Below are 17,368 nucleotides of genomic sequence, written 5' to 3' on the forward strand. Positions count from 1 at the left end.
CTTCATTGCTTAAGGGCAGCCCTCAGGCACGAACTTTCCTTGAGGCCAAGATGCTCCAGTGGCTCCTGAGAAAGTCTTCAGTTACAGCCAGCCTCTGTCCATGCTGTCAGAGCCCTTCTTGAGAGCACTGTTTCCCTATCTAGGGTGCCTTCCTGGTGCTTTAGGTAGGAAGCGTGCCATCTCCAGAAGCAAAAGTAGAATTGGGACAACAGGATATGAAAGTAGGGTGAAGCCTAACAGTCCCTGCTACAAGTTGTTGTTGTTCTCTTACTGAGTTGTGTCAACTCGTGATCCCATGGACAGCAGCATGCCAGGCTTACCTGTCCTTCACTATATCCAGTCAGTAATGCTATCCAACCAGTTCATTGTCTGCTGCCCCCTTCTCATTTTGCTTTCAATCTTTCCCAGCATCCGGGTCTTTTCCAATGAGTCAGCTCTTTGTATCGGGTGGCCAAAGCTTTGGAGCTTCAGCAACAGTCCTTTCAATGAATGTTCAGAGTTAATTTCTTTTAGGATTGACTAGTGTGATCTCCTTGCCCCCCAAGGGATTCTCAAGAGTCTTCTCCAATAAATGTCTCCACCAGGCTCTGGGTTTCCTCATGAAACTTACTCTCTAACAGTTTAGAAGTGTTGAATAATTAATCTTAGGTCACACAAGTAATGAGTGATAAAGCTGAAATTCCAACACAGGTCAGTCTGATTACACTTCAGCATTCAACCTTCCTTCTATTCACTTTTATCTGTTATTAGATTTTGGAGTTATAAGGACACCAGAGTTCACTAACTTGGCTATCTGACTTTATAAATAGGAACTGAGACCAAGAGAATGTATGTGCCTATATAGCAAGTTTACTTGACACATGTGAAAGTGAACAGGGATTAAAACTCAGATCTTCTGATCTCCATTCTAGTATCAAGTTTAAGTATAATCCTTTATTATATCCCCTAGAAACTCTTCTTATAATGTCCATTTTTTAACAGCTTTATTGAAGCTAAATTGTATACAATAGACTATACAAGTACAATTTGATATTTTCAACATACTTGTATACCCATGATCAATAAACAACAATCAACATACTGAACATATTATACACCCCCTTAAGTTTCCTCCTATTATCTCTTTCCTCCCAAATATCCCTAATTATCTTCAATTCCCAACAAATAGCAATATGCTTTCTGTCACTAGAGATTAACCTAAATAAATGAAATCATACAGTGTAATATTGTTTGGTCTTCTTCAATCAGTATAATTATTTTGATATTGAACAGATTATTCAACAAAAATGATATACAACATGAATAAAATGTTGTGTATCATTTTTGTTGAATAGTCTGTTCAATATTTTTCCCATTTCTAAAACTGAGAACCAATTTCATAACTGACACAATCATTTTCCTGTTTGTTTTTTGTTGATTCTATTTCATTTCGTTGATCTTTACTCTTTTTCTAGATTCATTGGTAATAAATGTTTTTTTAATGATTCCATTTTATCTCCTTTGTTGGCATATTAGTTACACCTAGTTTCATTATTTTAACTAGCACTTTAGGGTTTATTATATATGTCATCTTCTTCTAAGTGATATTCTGCCACTCATGTAAAAAACTTAAAATAGCATTTTTCTATTCCTCTCCTCCTGACATTTATGTTACAAATATTATGCATTTTATTTTTATATTTATATTAAAACCCAACATTCAAATACCTTGTAAAGAGATTCAAATAAGTAAAAATCATGTATGTTTAACAAGTAGTCATCATTTATAGTGTTCTTTATTTCATTATGTAGGTTCATATTTCTATATAGCAACATTTCCTTCTACCTAAAAGACTTTTAAAGTATTTCTTATGATGTAGGTGTGCTGTTTATATGTTTCTGAAAATGTCATTTTACTTTTGCTTTTCGAAGATATTTTTGCTGGCTATAGAATTCTAGGTTGGCAGCTTTATCTTTCATGCATTAGAATTATTGCTTCAATATAAATGCATACTGTCTTCTCACTTCTGTTTAATGTGAAATATGCTTTCCTCCATATTTGTTCCTCTGTACAATTTTTGTTTTATTACTAGATTTGAGCAATTTTATTATGAAGTACCTTGCTGTACTTAACTTGGTGTTTCTTGTCTTTAGGATTCATGGAGCTTCGTGAACCTGTGGGTTTATGGGTTTTGTAAAATTTGGAAAACTTTCAACCATTATTTCTTCAAATATTTTTCTGTAGTCCCCACTCTCTTCTCTCCTTTTAAGATTCGAATGACATGAAGCTGCTTGAAGTTTTTCCACAACTCAATGATGCTCCACTCACTTTTAAAATGTTCTTTTCCTGTTTTTATTACTATGTCATCAAATTTGCTAATCTTTTCTTCTCTGATGTCTGCCACAAATCCCACCCACTGCAGTTTTAAATTTTATACTTTATAATAGTCATCTTTAGAAGTTTGAGTTGGGTTGTTTTTTATCTTCTAGTCTCTATTTAACTTTTTAATCATATAGAATAAAAACTTAATAACTATTTTAATATTCCTATGCACTAATTATAAATATGTGTGTCAGTTCTGAGTTAGTTTTAATTGAGTGACTGATTTCCTCATTTTTCATAAATTATATTTTTCTGTTTCTTTGCATGCCTGGTAATTTTTCACTTGATTCCAGACAATAAATTTTGCCTTTTTGAGTGCTCAATATTTTGCATTCCTAAAATAGTCTTGAATTTTTTTCTGGATTGCAGCTAAATTGCTTGCCAACAGCTTCATACTGTCAGTTCTTGCAGTTAAGATTTTGTTAGGTGGGACTGAAATGGTGCTCAGTCTAGAGTTTATTATTCCTCACTACTGAGATAAGACCTTTCTTTGTACTCAACCCAATATTCTGTGAACCTTGAGGTTTTCCAGCCTGACTGGTGAGAACAATCTCTGTTTCCACCCCTGTGTGAGCAAGGCTCTGTTTCCTTTAATCCAACAGTTCTCAATTAGGGAAATGTTGCCTAACATGGGACATTTGCCTTGCAAGGTCTAGAGACATTTTTGGTTGTCACAAGAAACTGGAGGGGAGGTGGGTGCTATTAGACCTAGTGAGTAGAGGCCAAGGATGCTGCTAAACGTTCTACAATACACAGGATGCATCCACAACAAAGACTTATTATGCAACCAAAAATGTCGATGGCACTGGAATTGAGAAACCATGCTCAAATCCTTTCAGGTGACTCACACCAGTCTCCTAGAATTCCTTCACATGCCTGTGTTAATCACTGTTCTCAAAGGGGACCCTCTGTAGACTCTGGCGTTCTCTGCAAAGCTCTCTCCTTTCCTATACACTATGTCTGGGCCTGCATGCTCAGTTGTGTCCAACTCTTTGTAATGCTATGGACTGTAGCCCACCAGACTCCTCTGTCCATAGGCTTTTCCAGGCAAGAATGCTGGAGTGGGTTACCATTTCCTCCTCCAAGGGATCTTCCTGACACAGGGATCTAACCCATGACTCCTGTGTCTCCTGCACTGCAGACGGATTCTTTACCACTGAGCCATCAGGGAACTCTATACACTATAACTACCTTATTCTGCCAGGGTAACTTTAGTTTATAGGAGACTTGGTTTGCCTCTTCAGTGCAGGAATCCTTCTGGATCTGCCTGGGTTCCTTCTCCCTGGACCAAGGCTTAGAAACTTGCTCAAGGCAGTAAGATAGGGAGAACGTCAGTTCAGTTCAGTCGCTCAGTCGAGTCCGACTCTTTGCGACCCCGTGAACCACAGCATGCCAGGCCTCCCCATCCATCACCAACTCCCGGAGTTTACCCAAACTCATGTCCATTGAGTCAGTGATGCCATCCAACCCTGTCATCCTCTGTCATCCCCTTCTCTTCCTGCCCTCAATCTTTCCCAGCATCAGGGTCTTTTCAAATGGGGAGAACTTAGGCTCACTTTATTGCTTTCTCATCTGTCAGGATTGCTGTCCTTTGTCACCTGATGGCCAGTGTCTCACAAATTGTTGTTTCATATACTTTGTTCATTTTTGTTGTCATTTCTGGTAGGAAAGTAAATCCCTATTACTCCTTCTTGGCCATAAACTCAAATGTAAACTTAAATGTAGTTCACCTTGCCTTCCCTTACCTGTTGGTTTACCCGTATGCTGTAAAGGATTGGTAACTGTGGAAGTACCTTGTGATCTGCCTATATGTGTGCCCAAGAGCACCTGTGTGTGCACCATACACTGATACACAGACCCTGCACTAATAAGCTATGAGCTCACCTTCCTCTGCAGTGTTCTTTCTGCTTCTAGATTCTTTGACGGGTCCTGAATTTTTAAAGTAGTTTACCCAACTAGTACTTTCAAAAAGCAAAATGCCCTTGGCCTAAGAATTCATATTCCAGTTGTAAGTTTTATTTGATGGTAAATGGCTGAAATAGATGCCCTGGAGAGAACTGGTCTTTTTGGCAGCACTGGCCTTAGGCAAAATTGTTAAGTAGGTGAAGTATATCTTCAGGGAGCTCCCAAATTCTCCTGCTTACCCTCCCCTATTTCAGAGCCTTTGAGTTCTCTCCTCTAATGCCAGAGCATGTGCTGATTTCAATTTTTTTAAACATTTGGTTGTCAGGGATTGATAACTTACATTTTCACTCTTCTACAGATATTTGCATTTCATAGACAGCAAAGCTTTAAGGCAGCTAGCTAAAATTGATTATAACTCCTTTGATTGGAAACAGCTGCTTATAGATAACACTATGTTGAGAAGGCGACTCAGCAGAAAAGAACAAAGATTGATTAGTGATGTCTGCACATACAAACATAGGAGGCAAGAAATTTCCTTCCCTAATGTAGAAGTGTTCATTCTACTGGAAAATTTCCAAGCACTAGAAATCGAGTATAAAAAAGACTTCAGGGAACAATGGAAACTCATTAATGACCTTGCAATCAGTCTAAATAGGGCTGTTGTATGGCATCACATAAAAAGTCGAGGTTGCTTTTTCTAAGTGTAACAAGAATCTAGTGAAATATCATAAATAGAATATAATGCCATGGAGATCTTTTATACTGATCCTTCAGATCTTAGAGACTATTCCTTTTTGTTCCCACTTTACCTTTTAACCATCTTCTTTAGGGTTCATAGAGTAACCCATGCACAGTAAGCACTTCCAGAACTAGTAAAGTATTTCTCATATATTACTGCCTTAATGAACTGAAAGATTCTCTAAAGTCCCAGATGTTTCACTTATTTATTTCTAAGCTATTTGGTGCCGTATAAAATAGCAAACACCTTCTAAAGTAGAGAGGAATTCACTTATTTCTGTTTATCTTTCCATAACATGAAAAAATGAGGTACATACTGTCGTCAATGATACAAAGTTATGGAAAAAATAAATATACTAGATTAATCTTTTTCAAAGTTTCTTGTAAAGGTAAAGCTTGGAAAGGAAATTGGCAGAGTGCTTACTATTACATACCAGGCACTGTACCCCATTCTTACATATGTTGTCTCATTAATTCTGATGGCTCAGTGGGAAAGAATCCGTCTGCCAATGCAGGAGACAGAGGTTCAATCCCTAGTTCAGGAAGACCCCCTGGAGAAGGAAATGGCAACCCACTCCAGTGTTCTTGCCTGGGAAATCCCATGAACAGAGGGACCTGGCAGGCTATATAGTCTATGGGGTTGCAAAAGAGTCGGACACGACTTAGTGACTAAACAACAACGGGAAAGAATCACAGTATCATCCCACCACTACATGCCATCTGAATGTCTCAACAGCCCACTGACGTAGAAGTGTGTGAATAAGACCATGATGATATTAATACCTATATGGTATTGGTTCAGAGGCTCCATCTGCAATTTGAGGTCCTCAGTGCTCTTTTAAACTGGCCTTTGGGGGTTTCTGGAGGCATCTCTTCACCATGGTCATGATTAGGCACCTCATGTACTCTTGTTTCAGCATCCAGAGAGGTACCCTCTGCCAGCCAGCCCCCCAGGGGTGGCCTTGTGCCACTGCTCTGCTATCATGGCCTTTCTTGGGAATGTGGTTTCTCTGCCTAAAATGCCTTTTCTGGTGCTCTCACATCACATACCCCCAGTCACTAAATGATATCAGGCTTCCTTCAGTCTCACTCTGCTGAAGACCCATTGCACCCTTGCAGGAATTGAAAGAATATTTTTCTCCTCAACTTCCAATAGGCATTTTGTGCTTCACTCTCTGAACTACATAGCTTGTTCTCCAAGTGTAAAAAAAAAAAAAAAAAATCCCTTTTGAAAACAACTCCCTCAGCTTCTGCCTACAGTTGCTCAGGGGCCCCTGTCACTCTTTCTTTAAATCCTGTCACTCAAGGCAATTCAAAGTTCACTGGGTTAGGCTTCATGGCATCTTATGCAATACATACCTCAGCAAGATCTGAGCTGTTAGGAGTTGAGGCTCGAAAGAAGCTTCCATCAAGACTGCGACTGTTGCTCTTTTAGAGGTTGCAACCTTCCCATTTGTCAGTTGGGTTATCTCCTGCGAATATAGCACTGGAGTTGTGGCATTGTCCTTCACTGAGACGGTTGTTGTTGTTTAGTTGCTAAGTCATGTCCAACTCTTTGCGACCCCATGGACTGCGGCACACCAGGCTTCCCTGTCCTTCACTATCTATCGGAATTTGCTCAAACTCACATCCATTGAGTTGATGATGCCATCCAATCATCTCATCCTCTGTCACCCTCTTTTCCTCCTGCACTCAATTGATCACGCTTCTGGAAGCTCTATACACTGCCAGCAAGGTGGGCTTTCATGATCTCCTCTCTGCAAAGCCAATGCTCTGCAAAGCCAATGCCCAATAGGCTCACCACACCTATAGAACTCTCTTCCTGGGACACAGATTTCTTCTCACCCAACTGTCATGAATCCGTTTTCATGGACATGTTCACACTGGATTTCAGCAGCCAGTGAGCTTGACTTTTGCATACAACACATAGAGAGAGAAGAAAGCTGAGAGAGAATGTTTTATATCCCAAAACAAAAAAATTCTGATTCAATAGAGTTGGAAAAAATCCACACATCCATTGCATGATTTTCTAAAACTTCATAGTGGGTATGTCAAGAGTTTGATAATTTTTAAGATATCTTGGTGGAACTCTTTGAATATATTCTTCAAGGTAATAATTAATTCCCTACAGAGAACACTCGTTTAAAAAAAGTCATGTTACCGAAGAGGAAAGAAAATACTAAAAAGCCAGGAGATCACCACATAAGCTAGCTGACAGTCAAATCTTTTGGAAGTTTATACAAGAAAATGAGGGCTTTGTGTGTAGGTCACTGATTAAGATTTTGATCTGCTAGATATGAGTCAGATAGCCATGTATTCTTACTCACTTGAAGCCCCACTGAAATATGTCTCAGGCGATTATCATGCAGTGCTTATATTAGAAAGAGATCTGTTCCCCTCACCTGTAGAGAAACATTCTTACACAAACAGGAGTACAAAAAGGCCATCGAGGTTGTCAAGTGTAACATGAGGAACCATCAGAATCTCTGGGAACATCAGATTCTTCTCCTTCCTCCTCTCTACCTCCTCACACTCTTCATACTCGTGGCTTGAAAAAATACGAAATCCTGATGCTCCTGCTAATAGGCTTATAAAGAACCACTGCAAGTGTGGTTCTCAGGGAGCAGTTTGTGGGAGACTAACAGATATGCTTTCTCTTCTCTGCCCAGATGATACTCCTTCCTGCATTCTCAGAGTAAGAGAGATGTGCTTTTTCCCTCTGCAGTTTCACTTTACAGAGAAATAAAAAGAGCCAATTTTGTCTTGGCTCTTAAAGAGTGAATGGCCCTTTAATTTTGAAGTTGGTGACTTTTTTCCTTTGGCGCTACCAGCCATTATTGGAACAGGGTAAGTTCTTTTCATTTTTCACTCTTCCTACTTTAGAAGTCAGGGACTTCCTCAGTCACTAATATAACCAACTCTGTCTTCTCTTTGAGCTTCATTCCTAGCTCTGTTGAAACTTCAGGATTTATACCGATATTGCAGACAGAGAGGATAACTGTGTGAAGGATTAAGGATATGCCTTCCTTCTTGAAAGGATGGAAGGAAGTGTGTGTGGGTGAGTATATGGATAAGTTTGAACCCCAGAGCAAAGATAGGTTCTCAACTGCTACAGTTTGTGCCAATGAAGATTTTCTAAATATAATTCTTGTCTTGTCTTTAATATCGTGGTTTCTGCTTTTATCTTGTAGTGATTAATTGGATTTATTACCCCTTTATTTTGACCATATATCATTTCAAATCCATGAGGTGGAGGTAAGGCAAGTGGCTCAGATGGTAAAGAATCTGCCTACAATGCAGGAGATGTGAGTTTGATCCCTGGGCCAAGAAGATCCCCTGGAAAAGGGAATGGCAACCCACTCCAGTATTCTTGCCTTGAGAATTCCGTGGACAGAGGAGCCTGGCGGGCTACAGTCCATGGGATCACAAAGAGTTGGACATGACTGGGCGACTGACACTTTCACTTTTCATAAAAGAATTAATTTAGAGAAGTGGGAATTGGGCAGCAGGAAGTGGAAAGAGCTTAGATTTCCAGCCCATGTCCTTCTCCCCATCTTGGATGTAACATGGTTGCAGGTACTGCAGTCACCAGTTCCTCCTGCCAGGGCTCCTGCCTACCCCTCCAAGTTCTTACTCCATGGGTTATAACCTTCAGCTATCAATTCCTTGAAAACACCATATCAAATAAGATAACTAATTCTAGATGGTGATGACCCTAACTCAATGGTTTAAACAATAATAATATTTACCATCTCTCGTGGGTCTTCCCAAGTGGTGCTAGTGGTAAAGAATCCATCTGCAATGCAGGAGATGTGGGTTTGATCCCTGGGTTTGGGAAGCTTCCCTGGAGGAGGGCATTCTTGCCACTCCAGTATTCTTGCCTGGAGAATCCCATGGACAGAGGAGTCTGGTGGGCTACCATCCACCGAGAAGCACATAGTTGAACAAAACTGAAGCGACTTAGCGTGGCACCATCTCTTGTAATAAGTCTGGCCAGAAAGGGTCTCCATGGTTGGCATAATTGGAAGCTCAACAAATTCAGTGATACAGGTTCTTCTCTCTGATAAAGTTCTTCCCTATCATATCCTCAGCTTTGACTTAACTTAAAACTAATTTCCCACATTGTGATCAAATAGTTGTAGCAGCCTGGAGACAGGAAAAGGACCAAAGTCTTCTGATGCTTTCTTAAGAGTGAGGCAAGCTCTCCCTGGGGTTCCCAGGAAATCTCACCTTCCATCTCATGGGTGAGACTTGGGTCATGGCCCACCCTCAAACTGGAATTACCTTGAGATCCTGGAACTATGCACAATTCATGCCAAGCTGAGGACTGAGTCACCAATGCTGAAAGGTGGCAGCTCAAAACTGTCAGGTTTCCACTAACAAGGCTGATGTGAGAAATGGACACAGAAAAGACAACAAAGTACATCTGCTATGCATGAACATTAGGAAAGAAATCAAGCCAAACAAAATCTAAGTAAAATTCTCCCATCTATCACCAGTGGTTCCTTTCCCCAAAGGTAGCCAACTTAGCAGTTTCTGGCTTATCTATCTTTCATTAAAAATCTTAATTTATATAATGTGCTCAGTCTCTCAGTTGTGTTTGACTCCTTGCAACCCCATTGACTGTAGCCAGCCAGACTCCTCTGTCCATGGAATTTCCCAGACAAGAATATTGTAGTGGGTTGCCATTTCCTTTTCCAAGAGATCTTTCCAACCCAGGGATCAAACACACCTCTCTTGTGTCTCCTGCATTGGCAGGCAGATTCTTTACCATTAGCACCACCTGGGAAACCCCAATTTATATAATAAAATTGTTTGTATAATAAGGAAAATCTTTATAATCCCCATATATATGTAACTCCCATTAAGTATGTACATAAGTGAAATCCTACTACACAGGTTTAAATATCTCTAAGATCTTTCATATTAGTCCACACAGATTTACAATACATTATTAATGTGTTGTAATATTTCATCATATGATTTAATCCTGATTTACTTAGCAAATCCCCTGTAATGGATACTTAGATCATTTCCAGGTTTTGTTGCTAAAACTTTTAATATTAAAGAAGATGCTTTATTGGGCCTAGATAGACAATTAACTAGTTTTATTTTGAGAATATAATCACCATGTGAATTTCTTATGGTGGAACTGCTTGGTCATTTAAATTTTTAATCTACATTTCTAAATTGCTCTTCAAAAAGGAGGGATCAGTTTATACTCCAACTGTACAGGAAGGTGTTTATTTGCCAGTCTCATCAACCCTGGATATGATCATATTGTTTAGTTTTTCTCAATATTTTAGATGAAAATTGTACCTTCCTAGAACTGCGCTCATTTGAAGTAGTTTCATGTCTGCTCCCCTCACTTCTCTCTACTGGCTGATAGTTTTCCTTTGCTCCTGTAACTGGGTATGCAGATTTAATGTTGTCTGTGTGCAGTTAGTTGCATGACCGGCCCCTGCTTAGAGCTCCAGGGTCATTCCATTTGCTTTCTCACAAGTTCTCCACATTCCAGCCCACGGGCCTCCTCTATGTGAGTTGGAGGACATGATCCTTTTACCCTTTGAGGTCTTGGCTCACGGTGATTTCTTTGCCTGGAACACTAACCTCTCCTCCTGACCCCACTCACACCTCTTCAGTCCTAGCTGTCTATATCTGTGCCACATGCTCACTCCTGTCTGATTCTTTGCGACCTCATCAACTGTAGCCTGTCAGGCTTCTCTGTCCATGGGATTCTCCAAGGCAAGAATATTGGAGTGGGTTGCCATTTTGCTGCCTACTTTCAACTCATTCTTAAAATTTCACCCCTGATGCCACTTCTTCAGGGAGGGCTTATCCAGATACCTAGTCTAATTAGGTTCTCCTTGTTATATGTTCTCTTTGTACTTAATAGTGCATAGTTGTTGGCCTAAATAACTATACAGTATAATGTTTATGCATTGGAGAAGGAAATGGCAACCCACTCCCGTGTTCTTGCCTGGAGAATCCCAGGGACAGGGGAGCCTGGCGGGCTGCCGTCTGTGGGGTCACACAGAGTCGGACGTGCCTGAAGTGACTTAGCAGCAGCAGCCTAACGTTTATGCAGTTATCTTTTGAAATATCTGTCTCCCTCACTAGAACACAATCTCCAAGAAGCACATCTGTCCTGTGGGGTTGCTGCATTCTCCGTGCCCAGCACAGTACCAGGCATACACACATCCTGAAACTTGGACCATCAAGTGAGAACAATGGGGGGATGAAGAATGAAGGAAGCTCAAAAGACTTGGGGAAAAGTCTGCTAGAATCTATATGCAAGTGCTAAGGAAATGTTTCCATCAGAAACTACTCTTGAAGCTTTCTGTGAGCTAGATCTTTATTGAGTGCCTTTGGGTCTATAGTGACTCTGGATGAGGAACACTGTGAGCTGCTTGGTCATGTCTGACTCTATGGGACCCCACAGACTGTAGCCTGCTAGGGTCCCCTGTCCATGGGATTTCCCAGGCAGGAGTACTAGAGTGGCTAGCCATTCCCTTCTCCAGGGGTTCTTCCCAATCCAGGGATCGAGCCCAGGTCTCCTGCATGGCAGGCAGATTCTTTACCATCTGAGCCAGCAGGGATGAGGAATAGTCTGAGCACAGAAGAACTATCCGGTGCTAGGAGACTACAGCACAAAGTAGGTGTTAATTGTTGTTTACCAGCAAGTTGAAAAGAGGTGTCATTTTATTGTATAATTCAAATTAGCTTCCAGAGTTTCAACTCCATTCTGCAGGAGGAAGCAGAAGCTTATTTTTGCCCAACTTGGGTTCTCACCTCCTTTCAAGAGTTTGCTGAGCTCCAAGTGGGCTTCCCTTGTAGCTCAGTTGGTAAAGAATCTGCCTGCAATGCAGGAGACCTGGGTTTGATTCTTGGGTCGGGAAGATCCCCTGGACAAGGAACTGGCGACCCACTCCAGTATTCTTGCCTGGAGAATCCCCATGGACAGAGGAGCCTGGCAAGCTACAGTCCATAGGGTCGCAAGAGTTGGACACGGCTTAGTGATTAAACCACCAAGGGGCTTATGGGGATGGACTCATGGGGTTCTTGAGAGATCTGCCCCCTGTCTCATTTGTCTATGAGCACCACAGTGATCATCGCTGTCACATCCCACTACCACTGGCAGCCCCTCTTCTGGCCGGGCAGCTTCTACCAAGAATTTCTTGCTTAATAGCAGAGCGCAGGAATGCCCTCAGCGCTCTTTATGGCCCCAACCAACCTAGAGCTGGCAGGCAGCCGCTCCCTCTCAGGGGTCTTGCAGTGTCCAATGGGGGGTACGGTCTGCCAGGAATGAGGGTGTGGGGTTTCTCTGCCCTCCTGGTGCCCACACCTGCCAAGCCCCTCTCTCTGACATCCATCGAGCTCTCTGTTCCCCTCCAGCTTTCCTCCTTTCCCTAGACTGAGGAAGTCTTTTTCTCAACCCAAACAAAAATACCTGTTTTTCTGAATCTGATGCTTTACCTGTGTCTCAATCTTCTAAATTCTCCAAGAGTTTTGGCTTTTTAAATTAAAAAAAAAAAAAAAAAAAGCCAGAGACTCGTTGTCTTCTTTCTGCTTTATACCCTGTCATCCCCTTCCTCTGAGACCATGAACTCAGGCCAATAACCTGCTGGACAGTGGTGTGAGGGCAGTCTGGGGAGGGAAAGGGGGAGCCTGGAGGAAAAAGGAAATAAAACAAAACACTGGCTACTCTTTCAAAAATATTATCCTGTCATCCATTTCCAGGAGGGGGCAATTAACACACTAAATGCAGCAGAGAGGCTAAGAAGAGCATACTTAAAGATCTCTAGGTTTCTTTCCTTTAGTGAATGACAGCAATAACAAAAAACACCTTTTATGGTGGATGGATAAATGTGGAAGCCAGATTGATGGAGATTAAAGGGGTCAAAGAGATTCTTCTTTCACATACCCTAACTCTCCTTTGTAATCTATTTCATTTGGTTTCATCTCCATGAAGATGAAAAAGGCCGTGCAAAGCAATGTTTCTTTGCTTGTTTCTGCCCATTTTCTGTAGAATAAAAGATAACAACATTCAAACAATATGGAGGCCAAAAAAGAGGATAAAAATCCTGCATGGAAAAGAGTACACAAATCCTGCATGGAAAAGAGTACAAATTATTCAGAGTGGTGGCTCAGTGGTAAAGAAGCTACCTGCCAATGCAAAAGACCAGGGTTCGATCCCTGGGTCAGGAAGATTCCCTGGAGAAGAAAATGGCAAGCCACTCCAGTTTCCTTGCCTGGAAAAGCCCATCAGGAGAGAAGCCTGGTGGGCTACAGTCCACAAGGTCACAAAGAGTTAGATATGACCAAGCAACTGAAGAACAGCAATTGTTCAGTACATTCACATATAAAAATATATTTAGCAATTTAAAAAAATACAGTTAATTGATCCAGTGAGAACTATGGTTCTTCTGAAGTCATTAAAAATGCATCACATAAATGAGCCTTTAATCAGATTTTTTTAAAGGCATCTTTCACCACATAGCCCAAGAAATCACTGAAAGTTTTTGTTTCTAAAGTACATACCAAGCATGTGTAGCATTTTAATTTGAATTTAGCAAACATTTATTAAGCTTCTACTATATACTGTGTGTAATATTTTCACATGGTTGTCTCATTTAACCTCAACCATAATCCAGTAAAGATGGCTGAGGCTTAGAGAGTTTAAGGAATTTGCCCAAGTCACGTAGATAAAAAGCAGTGAACCACTATTCAACGCTGGGTTTTCTATCTCCAATTCCAGAGTACATTCTACCATATCATTCATACAATATCAGTAATGTAGTGGTCTGTGAAAGCAGGATTTCAGGTGAGTCTATTTTTTAAAAAAATCAAAAGTAAGAAAAGAATAGGCGACGACTGCTTGATAAAGACCTTTGAGAGTTCAAGGAGAAAGAGAATTTGAGCATAGCTTCAGAGTGAAGGGACTTGAGGAGGTCTTTATGAAAGGCAGTGGTTCTCACATTACCTACCACAACCACCTGGAGGGCTGGTAATAAATAGAACTGTAGGACTCCACCCATGAATTCTGAGCAAAGATCCAGAGGTGAGATCAAGAATTTGCATCTCTAAGCAGTTCCCAGATGATGCAATGCTTCTGGTTAAGAGACTAGAGAAACACTGTTTTGAAAAATGGAACATTTGCCTGTTTGAAAAGAAGAATGAAGCAGTGAGTCAATATAGAGAAATGGACTATAGATGCTGAGGAGTGTCCTAGAGAGCAGAGGTGGTGGGAGTGACAGAACAGTTTCAGTTGATGACACCAGCTTAAAAATGAGGACTAAGACCCATTCATCTGAGAAAGAAGAGAAAAGCAAAGATGAATGTTGAGTCAGAAGAAGGGTTGGAGAGGAGAGGGGATGTAGATGCTCACTCAAGTTGTATTGTAGGTTCATTGGTTGTTTTGAGTGTTGATATAAGGAAGGGTAGGACTTCCCAGGGGCACTAGTGGTAAAGAACCTGCCTGTCAATGCAGGGGACCCAATCCCTGGGTCTGGAAGATCCCCTGGGGGAGGGCATGGCAATCCACTCCCACTCCCCACTTGCCTGGAGAACCCCATGGACAGAGGAGCCTGGCGGGCTACAGTCCATAGGGTTGCACAGAGTCAGACACAACTGAAGTGACTTAGCACATAGCAGTAAAGGTAAAATTGTCTCCCTAGGTGGGCAGAATTCCTCCACAGAGTGGGAAGGGCTCAGAAATCAAAAGAGTGTGTGTGTGCTGGGAATCTGCAGGGGTTGAAGTTTAAGGAAACATCCCAGGTGCCTGCTCTCCTTCCTGAGCTTGCACGGACCTGGCTGCATCCCGAGAGAATAGGGTGCATTATTTACTACACTTATTTTACCATAGGGTGTGAATGGTTCATTCTGTGAATCAACGTGACTGCCTAAGAGGTGACTGATAAAAACAATTTGTCTGTGATGGTGTTTCTGGAAGACAGCAGCATTTGATTCAGCAGACTGAGTAAGGAGAAGCGCCCTCAGTAATGTGGGTGGGCATCATCCAATCCATCGAGGGCCCAAATGGAACAAAAAAGCAAAGGAAGAAAAAATTCTCTCTCGCTTCTTGAGCTGGAGTGTCTGCCTTTTCCTGCCCTCTGTAATTGGAGCTTCTGGTTCTCTGGAATTTGAACAAGGACTGAATTATATCATGGGCTTTCCTGGTTCTCCAGCCTGCAGATGCCAGATCGTGGTACTTCTTGTTCTCCATATGTGCCTCAGCCAGTTCCTATAATTAAAATATCCCACTGGGTCTGTGTGTCTGGAGAACCCTGACTAATATATAGAAATCATCTTTACTGACACTGATTTCAGGTATATGTTCAGCCATTTCTTTTTCACTCACCCATTAAAAATGAGATCAGGGAACATCACTTACAAATGAGATTCACTCACTTTAAACAGTAGACATAGGAACAAGGGAACGTCTAAACCAATGCTTTTTATCATCACTTACACATGTGCCTCTGCAAACACAAGACCCAGGCTCACAGCCCAGTCTGACATAGAAGCTGGGTGTGCAGTGATCATCAACGTGTGAGAAGTCAGGCTTCCCAGGGTGGGAAGATGAGGGGTGGAGGAGTGATGTTGGTTAAGCAGCTTCATCTCTATGACAATGCACTTACCTCTGGAAATTTCCTGTAGTCCTCCGTCACCCACTGTTTGGACCTATTAGAGAGATGCTTCCGCATGGGTGCTCAATCAACATTGGTGAGTGTTATCATTCTACTAGTATTTGGTGAGCAACTGCTCAGTTTCAGGAAAAGTTATAAGCACTGGGAGAAAGTAGAAGTAAAGTATTGTCCCTGTTTTGGAACAGCCCAATGTCATGGAGGGGACAATACATAAAAGAAATATGTGTAAAACAACACGTGCCTGGCAGGGGAAGGTGACATTTGATTTTGAGGGAGACTTGAAGAAAGATTAGAAGTTCTGCAGATACTTTTAGGAAGAAAGAACAGCCTTAGCCATGGGCAAAGAGTTAATGGAATGTTTGAGGATCAGACACTTATATTTCTTGGGGGAGATGGAAAAATAAACCTTTCTTGACCATCTTTGATTCATCTAGAATGGTACTGGAAGTCTTGTGTATGTGACCTCACTTATTAAGCATAACAAACTCATGAATCCATCTTAAAGAAGTGGAGATTCTGTGTTTAGTCACTCAGTCGTGTCTGATGCTGTGAGCCCATGGATTGTAGCCCACTAGGCTCCTCTGTTTATGGAATTCTTCAGGTGAGAACACTGGAGTGGGTTGCTATGCCCTCCTCCAGGGGATCTTTCCCACCTTGAGACTGAACCTGGGTCTCCTGTATTGTGAGTGGACACTTTACTGCCTGAGTCACCAAGAAAGCCCAGAGATTCTAAGATGTTCCAAATATATAGGAAGTCAGAGGAGCCCAGACCTGGAACAGAAGCCTCTAACAGCTTCTCTGGAAGAAAAGCTAAGAAATATACCCAAGTGTCTTATCATTCTGTGCTTTCATTTCTTGATCTGACAATTGAGAAACTAAAATTTGCCTTGAAGTGTTGTTGTGACTTTGGCTCCCTCATAAAGTATCTCGTCCCTTCTCCGGCACCCTGTTTGTGCTCAGGGAATAGGAGCTATGTCTTCTCCTCCTTCTCCTACCTCCTCCTCTCCCACTTCCTCTCCTTCTGCCTCCTCCTCCTCCTTTCTCTCCTCCTCATCCTGTTCCTCCTCCTTCTTCTCCTTTTCCCTCTTCTTCCTCCTCTCCTTCTCCCTCTTCTTCTGTTGCTGTAAACTTGCCAAGGTGACGCAGTAAGATGAGAGCTGTGATTCACACCAAAGTTCCTTTAGACTCTAGATATCCTGCCTGCCCAAAGCCCGTGTTTGTTCCTGCTCTGCTCTTTAGCTGTCTGTTTAAAGAATAAATGAGTATAACACTTGTTACCGACCTCACCCCCTGGTGGGAGGCAGCATGATTTACTAGAAAGGGAATGAGTTTGGGAATGTGACAAATCTAGAGTTGAGTCACCATTTCATCACTCACAAGTTGTGAAGCTGTGTGACTTTGGGCAAATGTTGACCAACCACCGCCCACTCCCCCCATCTTTTTGCTTATCTGCAGAATGGCAGGTAGCCCGGCAGCAACTGAGGTCATACCCATGCAGAATCTGGCTCAGCAAATGAAAGATTCCTCTTGTCTGTAGATTTACTGATCCTTAGGTAATAGAAATTGAAGAGGATTCTTCACAGCACTATTTTGTCTACTGGACAATTAGTGTGTGCTTATATCATCAGTCCCATGAAAGCTGGGGAAGTATGGAAAGCTTTTGCCCAATAAGAAGCAGCAAAGGGTATCCAATTATATTTCTCTGAATGTGCCC

This window comes from Bos taurus, chromosome 24, assembly GCF_002263795.3.
Source record: "Bos taurus isolate L1 Dominette 01449 registration number 42190680 breed Hereford chromosome 24, ARS-UCD2.0, whole genome shotgun sequence".
In the NCBI taxonomy this organism is placed as follows: Eukaryota; Metazoa; Chordata; class Mammalia; order Artiodactyla; family Bovidae; genus Bos; species Bos taurus.